A 7,273-nucleotide genomic window follows, 5' to 3' on the forward strand; every position below is an offset into this window, starting at 1 on the left:
CAGAATAGCCAATAGTGCCTTTGAAAAAGTGCAGTTTTCGCGTGAATGGCATACATTATGAATTAACGTCGTCAATAAATAATTAATCGACCATTCCCAAGTAAAATTTTTAGTTTCATAAATACTCCTATGCATATTATGTGAACTCTTATAAACATATGCACGCATTTTATTAATATTGGCCTTATTTTAGTGTGTGTAGCACAGAATAGAGACTTATACTAAGTATGACAAAATTTATCTAAAATTCTCCGTGTTCGCAATAATAAACGACGGTAATGAGAATATGAATCCGAGAACTATTGGCAGCATATTACATTTCTTAAATAGTTCTCAACAAGATAAACTTTTCTAACATCTGCCAATGTTCCAAGAATCTCCTTTAGGATGTTAAATTCTCTTTTATTTTCTACTAAATTCCCTTGAAATAACCACATACGACATGACCAGTGTAAACTAATTTCAAAGTATAGATTTTCAGGAGTGATGTGACTATTCTTACGGCAAAGCAGAAAGAACTTAGTTTGAGGATAATATATAATCGAAGTTTTAAAGTTGAAATTTCGTTGTCCCTGTCCTTCAAACTGTTTTATTATCAAAACTTAGCATATATTTAAATTAATACATGTTTTAGAAGATGGCTGCCTTCTCGGTAGTAGCGGCCTGATATCATTCTGGAGGAATATTTATTAGTACCTCATAGTGATCACTCATGTTAAGTGCACACACTGGTCAAATAAGTTCAAACAAGTGTACGTATTTCACTGCAGTGGATATATGTAAACTCTAAAATATTTTTTTATGCAGTGAATACAAAACATTAAGATGTGTTAAAGCCTGGAGATTTTGCATTTCTGCTCTAATATGACAAAGAATCCAGATACACAAAATCCAGTTTATCAATGTTCCAACCATAACCTGTATAAGTCATATCCCTTCTACCAATCAGCCATTAATCAACTAACTTCCCAACACATTTTGCCAATTACAGCGTTACACAGAACATATAAAATTCAGTTTTTTAGCTACTACTAAGAAAAATGTTATTTGGGATAGAAAATCATTTATGAAAAGTATTTTTACATGGCAAATCTTAATACGAGTGGGGAAAATAACAGAATTATTACAATTTCAATATCCGAGACCTGTCTCTCATATATGACATATTGACAGCATCAAAAACTGATACTACTTCTGAATCCCAATTCTGTATAATACAGCACTTCACGTCACAAGGTATGACAAGGTTTTTAAGTATCTTCTCATTATGATTATCATGCTGTAATAATTATAATTTTAATGATAGAACATAACCCCTTCTCGAAGGTATCACCACCTTGTCGAAGGCAATCTGCCGGGTGAGGAGGCTTGCGTGCTCAAATGACCCTTAGGGCTATGCCGGCCTGAGCTTCGGCTCATGGTAGGGTCACCCAAGCCGGACAGGTCTAAGGAGATGCGCTAGACAAAGATAGATACCCTGGTCCTCCAGGTTGGGGGTTGGGTGTAGGGCTAACAACCTTTCACCTTTAAAAAAAATATGTGTTACGAAAAAATCAACCAAGCCTCGGATCAGGACGGACTCTTTGGCACGACCACGGCAATTGAAAAAGGACATGAGATTTGGTACTTGGAACATTAGGAGCCTCTATAGGGCTGGGGCACTGAAATCAGTGTGTAGGGAATTAGGGAATTATAAGTTAGACTTAGTGGCAGTGCAGGAAGTGCGATGGGAGGGGGAGGGCACGATCCCAGTGGACAATTTTACATTTTTCTATGGAAAGGGGAATGACAATCATCAGCTAGGGACGGGTTTTTTGTTCATAGCAGAATTAGGGCAGCAGTTAAGAGAGTAGAATTTGTTAGTGACAGGTTGTCTTACGTAATTTTGAAAGGACGTTGGTGCGACATCATTGTCCTTAATGTTCATGCCCCAACTGAAGACAAAAGCGATGATATCAAGGATAGCTTTTATGAAGAATTGGAATCAGTATTTGATACATTTGGCAAGTATCACATGAAAATTCTGCTAGGAGATTTCAATGCAAAAATTGGGAGGGAGGATATCTTCAAACCCACAATAGGCAGCGAGAGTCTCCATGCACTTAGTAATGATAACGGTGTTAGAGCAGTAACCTTTGCTACGTCAAAAGATTTAATTGTAAAAAGTACAAAATTTCCACACCGTGATGTTCATAAATACACTTGGACTTCCCCAGATGGCAGAACACACAATCAAATAGATCATGTTTTAGTAGATAAGAGAAGGCAGACAAATGTAATTGATGTGAGATCATTCAGAGGAGCAGATTGCGACACTGATCATTATCTGGTGGTAGCAAAAGTGAGGGAGCGGCTTTCAGTAAGTAGACGAACTAAACAAAATTTTGACACAGAAAGATTTGATTTGAAAAAATTAAGTGAGGGAGAGGCAAAGGAACAATATCAAGTTGAAATTTCGAATAGGTTTCAAATTTTAGAGACAAATGAGGATAATGAAAGTGTGGACATCAACAGGGAGTGGGAAAATGTCAGAAACTGCATCAAAATTTCAGCAAAAGAGAAACTAGGATACTACAGGAGAAAGCAAAATAAACCGTGGTTTGATGAAGAATGTTCCAAATTAATAGATCGAAGGAAGCAAACAAAATTTCAATGGTTGCAGAACCCAAACAAAACAAATGCGGATAATCTATGTAACGTGAGACGTGAGGCTAGTAGAACCTTTGGGAATAAGAAAAGGGAATACCTGAAGTGCAAAATTGCTGAACTTGAGACAAATAATAAGGAAAAAAACATCAGAGACCTGTACAGAGGCATTAATAACTTTAAGAAAGGATATCAACCCCAGACCAATTTGGTAAAGGATGATAGTGGCAATTTGCTTGCAGATCCAATAAAAATTGTGAATAGGTGGAAAAATTTCTTTAGCGAGCTCTTAAATGTTCATGATACTGGTGATATTAGACAGATTAAAATGCATACAGCTGAACTGTTGGTGCCAGAACCTAGTTTAGATGAAGTTGAACTAGCCATTGGGAAGTTGAAAAGTTGTAAATCTCCAGGAATTGATCAGATTCCGGCCGAATTAATTAAAGCAGGTGGCAAAGGGTTGCATATGAGGATCCATAAGCTTATTCAGTTAATTTGGGATAAGGAAGAGATGCCACAACAATGGAAGGAATCCATAATTATTCCTATTCATAAGAAGGGGGACAAGACTGAGTGTGGTAATTACCGAGGAATATCGCTGCTATCAACCACATACAAAATTCTATCCAACATTCTTTTGGCAAGATTAACCCCATATGCGAATGAAATTATTGGGGATCATCAGTGTGGGTTCAGACGAAACAGATCAACGATTGATCAGATCTTTTGCATTCGTCAGATACTAGAGAAAAAATGGGAGTTCGGTGGGACCGTACATCAGTTATTTATAGATTTCAAAAAAGCCTATGACTCTGTGAAGAGAGAAGTGCTATATAATATTCTTATTGAATTTGGTATACCAAAGAAGCTAGTGGGTCTAATAAAAATGTGCTTAAATGAAACCTGTAGCAAAATTCGAGTAGGTAAATATGTATCTGAGACATTCCTCATCAAGAACGGTCTAAAACAAGGAGATGCTTTGTCTCCCTTGCTCTTTAACTTTGCGCTAGAATACGCCATCAGGAAGGTCCAAGGAAGGCAGGAGGGTTTGCAATTGAATGGGACACATCAGCTATTGGCATATGCTGATGATGTTAATTTATTGGGGGACGATATAAATACAATAAAGAGGAACGCAGAAGTTTTACTAGAGGCTGGTAGACAAGTGGGGCTGGAAGTAAATTCAGAAAAAACTAAGTACATGTTAGTATCTCGTCATCAGAAGACAGGCGGGCAAAATTATCTTAGGGTGGCTAACAAATCCTTTGAAAGGGTTACAAAGTTCAAATATTTGGGAACAGCAATAACAAATCAAAATGATACTTGTGAGGAAGTTAGGAGGAGACTAAATTCCGGAAATGCTTGCTACTTCTCAGTCCAAAATATTTTGTCTTCCCGTCTGATTTCTAAGAACCTGAAAATTAAAGTATACAAAACAATAATCTTGCCTGTTGTTTTGTATGGGTGCGAAACATGGTCTCTCACTCAGAGGGAGGAACACAAATTGCAGGTGTTTGAGAATCGGGTGTTGAGGAGGATATTTGGGCCTAAGAGGGAAGACGATGGGGCGTGGAGAAAACTGCACAATGACGAGCTTAAAAATCTGTACTCCTCCCCCAGTATTGTGAGGGTGATTAAGTCGAGAAGAGTGAGATGGGCGGGACATGTAGCGCGCATGGATGGGACAAGAGGTGTGCACCGGGTATTGGTTGGGAAGCCTGAAGGGAAGAGACCGCTGGGGAGACCTAGATGTAGATGGGAGGATAATCTCAGGCGGGATCTATGGGAGATAGGAGTTGAAGGAAACTGGATTTTGTTGGCCCAGGACAGGGTCCGGTGGAGGGCTTTGGTTAATTCGGTGATGAACCTTCGGGTTCGGTAAGCCATCTAGTTAGTTAGTTAGTTAGATAGAACATAACCAGTACAGATACCCTAATCATTAAAAAACTCATATCAGCAGGGAAGGCCACAGAACAGAAAAATATACTTCACTGGGAAAAAATTAGCATTTATTGAATCATAAAAAATACAATATGAAAAAAACATGATTATTGTTGTTTAAACTTCAGGTAAAATGCAGCATAATACATAGATTACTAGTCAATAAAGGCATCTATGATATCAAAGATTTACTTATAGTGATATTTGCCCTAAATAAAGGTTAAATGGTGACTCCTGTGAAATTTTGGTCGAAACGTATTAAAACTAACATTTCTAACATGATGCACAGCATCATGAATTAAAATTCCAATAAATATATATATATATATATATATATATAGTTCCCTGGGAGATTATGTACAATTTGTTATAAAAGTGTGTAGTTTTTTATATTCAACAATAAGATATTGCGTTTTTTGTATATTACATATTTCTTCAAAAAAATTACAAATAATATTTTTTAAATAGGACATCACAATTTCAGCACCACCACAATGTTATCAGATTACTGCTTCCAATCTTCTAATTTAGAAATTAGTGATTTCATTTAAATACTGATGTCCCCCTTTAAATGTTTTGTAAGCAGAACTCGACAAACATGTTCAATGAGGGGTACGTTGTTCCAACATTCTACAAACAGAATTTCATAGAACAAACTGCAAATGATATATATCTATTTGGCTTGTGTAGAAAGCCAACATTTTCTAAAACCTATTGATACATGTTTACAACAAGAAAAACTGCTACAAAATTCAGGTTCCCAGGTGGCGAGTATGACGACGACAGTCTTCTGGGATTTTGCGCCATGACATCTTGGGGAACATGACTGACGTTTCGGAGGCGCTTACTACCTCCATCAGGATGACAAAACAATTTGTATGACGCTTACACAGTGCAGTGAAGACCATCACCTTTCCACCTCAAAATAGTCTCTGCTACATATGCACAAAATTCAAACATGAAACAAAAATATCATTATAGTAATCAACAACGTGACCTGTAATAGTTAGAGCAGAAGGTCTGCAATTTTAAAATGTTGTCATGGCAAATATTCCTATCTTTTGACCAATACATCACACAGTTTTTCATAAAACTGTCTGAATCGAGTATGGCACGGAGTAGCCGCGTGCATTTCTTTCTGAGCACTAATTGCGAGAGATGAGCTTCATGCTCTGGCAGCTTTACATAATACACATAAATCTCAGATGTAGTAATGAAAATAAAAATAATATAGTATATAATACGATCGGGTTAAAATCCGGATCATATGCGCAGAGTTTGAAACTCCACTGACTGAAGTGTTTTGGCATCTTTCATTGTAAAATATTTAAATGGTGGAAAGCCATGAAACGTGCACCAGTGTTTGAATGTTCAAATAAACTTCTAGTGGTGTCTTCTGCAAATCATGACATACATGATCAAAAACATCATAAATCTATACTATGGATTAAAGCCAAAACTATGATTTAATATTCGCCACGTAATTTTTAAAATGGTTTCCTGTAAAACTGCTTTTTCCCAATATTAGCTTACGGCTTTCCACTACACATTTCTGAATACAAAATTAAAGTCTTCACTTCAGTGAAATTTCACTGCACTGAAAGTATGTTAATAAATCATATGACATACTGAAGTTTATACTTTATTCAATTCATATATTTAAGTGTTTGCCAACAGCAAGAAGCCAATAACAGTCAAACACTGATAATGTATACAATAATAATGAAAAATATCACAAAAACAGATTAACTAAACTTATATATGTACAGTATTAAATATAACAGCCAAATACAGGCGAGCCCAAAATTTAAACAATATTGTACCAAAAGAAAAATAAATGAAATATGAATAAAAACAAATAATCCATCTAGGGAACACTAATATAAATGTAAAACGTTTCTTTAAGTGCTTCTGCAGTGTGCGGATAAATTGTGAACGTTATGTAAATTTAACAGTTAGACCCTTTTTCCAAGAAATGACCGATGAATAAAAGACTTACGGTTTCTTCATGCAAGACAATGCTACAGCTCACACAGCTGATTGGTCGATGTTAGCATTAAGAGAAGTGCTTGGTGAACAAGTTATCGATCAGTAGCCTCCGCGTTCCCCAGACTTTTACCTGTGTGTGATTTTTACCTGTGGGGCATGCTGAAGAACAAAGTTTATGTAAACAATCCGCACACTGCAGAAGCACTTAAAGAAAATATTCGGCAATTTCCCAAGAAGAGCTTCGTCGAGTATTTCCAAACATGTTAATGAGATGTGAAGTTGCCTGCAAGCACAAGTAAGTCACTTTGAACATATTTTGTGATTTAAGGTAAGAACAATTAATGTAATAACATGTATTCATAGTTACTGTTAGCTGTTACTAGCGGCACTGAAACTGATTCGCCGGTCACCCACCGGAAGAATGGGCACTACTCCCGCCCGCATCAACGGAGCGCCGGCCGACCATGCAATGCAAGCATGACTGCAGCCTCATAAATTGTAGACCCAGTAATAGCTCTTGGAAAAATGAGGCGTGAGGATATGGATTGGATTCATCGGGCTCAGGAATAGGACCTATGACTCAATAAAGAACAGGGAATTTCTTTGATTAGCCAAGCATTCTGTCAGCTTCTCAAGAATGAATCTGCTCCATGGAGCTAGAATTTTATAAGAAAACAATGTATTGTACACAAGC

At 36.8% G+C, this 7,273-nt stretch overlaps 1 long non-coding RNA gene across 1 annotated transcript; it reads left to right on the top strand.

Moving 5' to 3' along the window:
• The first annotated feature begins 4,943 nt into the window (after nt 1–4,943).
• On the top strand, nt 4,944–6,663 carry LOC147872025 (uncharacterized). The gene is made up of 2 exons (XR_015538064.1): nt 4,944–6,193; nt 6,225–6,663. It is a non-coding gene; the product is annotated as an uncharacterized LOC147872025 (long non-coding RNA).
• The last annotated feature ends 610 nt before the right edge of the window (nt 6,664–7,273 follow it).

This window comes from Zootermopsis nevadensis, unplaced genomic scaffold (genome assembly GCF_977971745.1).
Source record: "Zootermopsis nevadensis isolate Lab colony 2312 unplaced genomic scaffold, Znev_1.0 Znev_ptg000031l, whole genome shotgun sequence".
Taxonomy (NCBI): Eukaryota; Metazoa; Arthropoda; class Insecta; order Blattodea; family Termopsidae; genus Zootermopsis; species Zootermopsis nevadensis.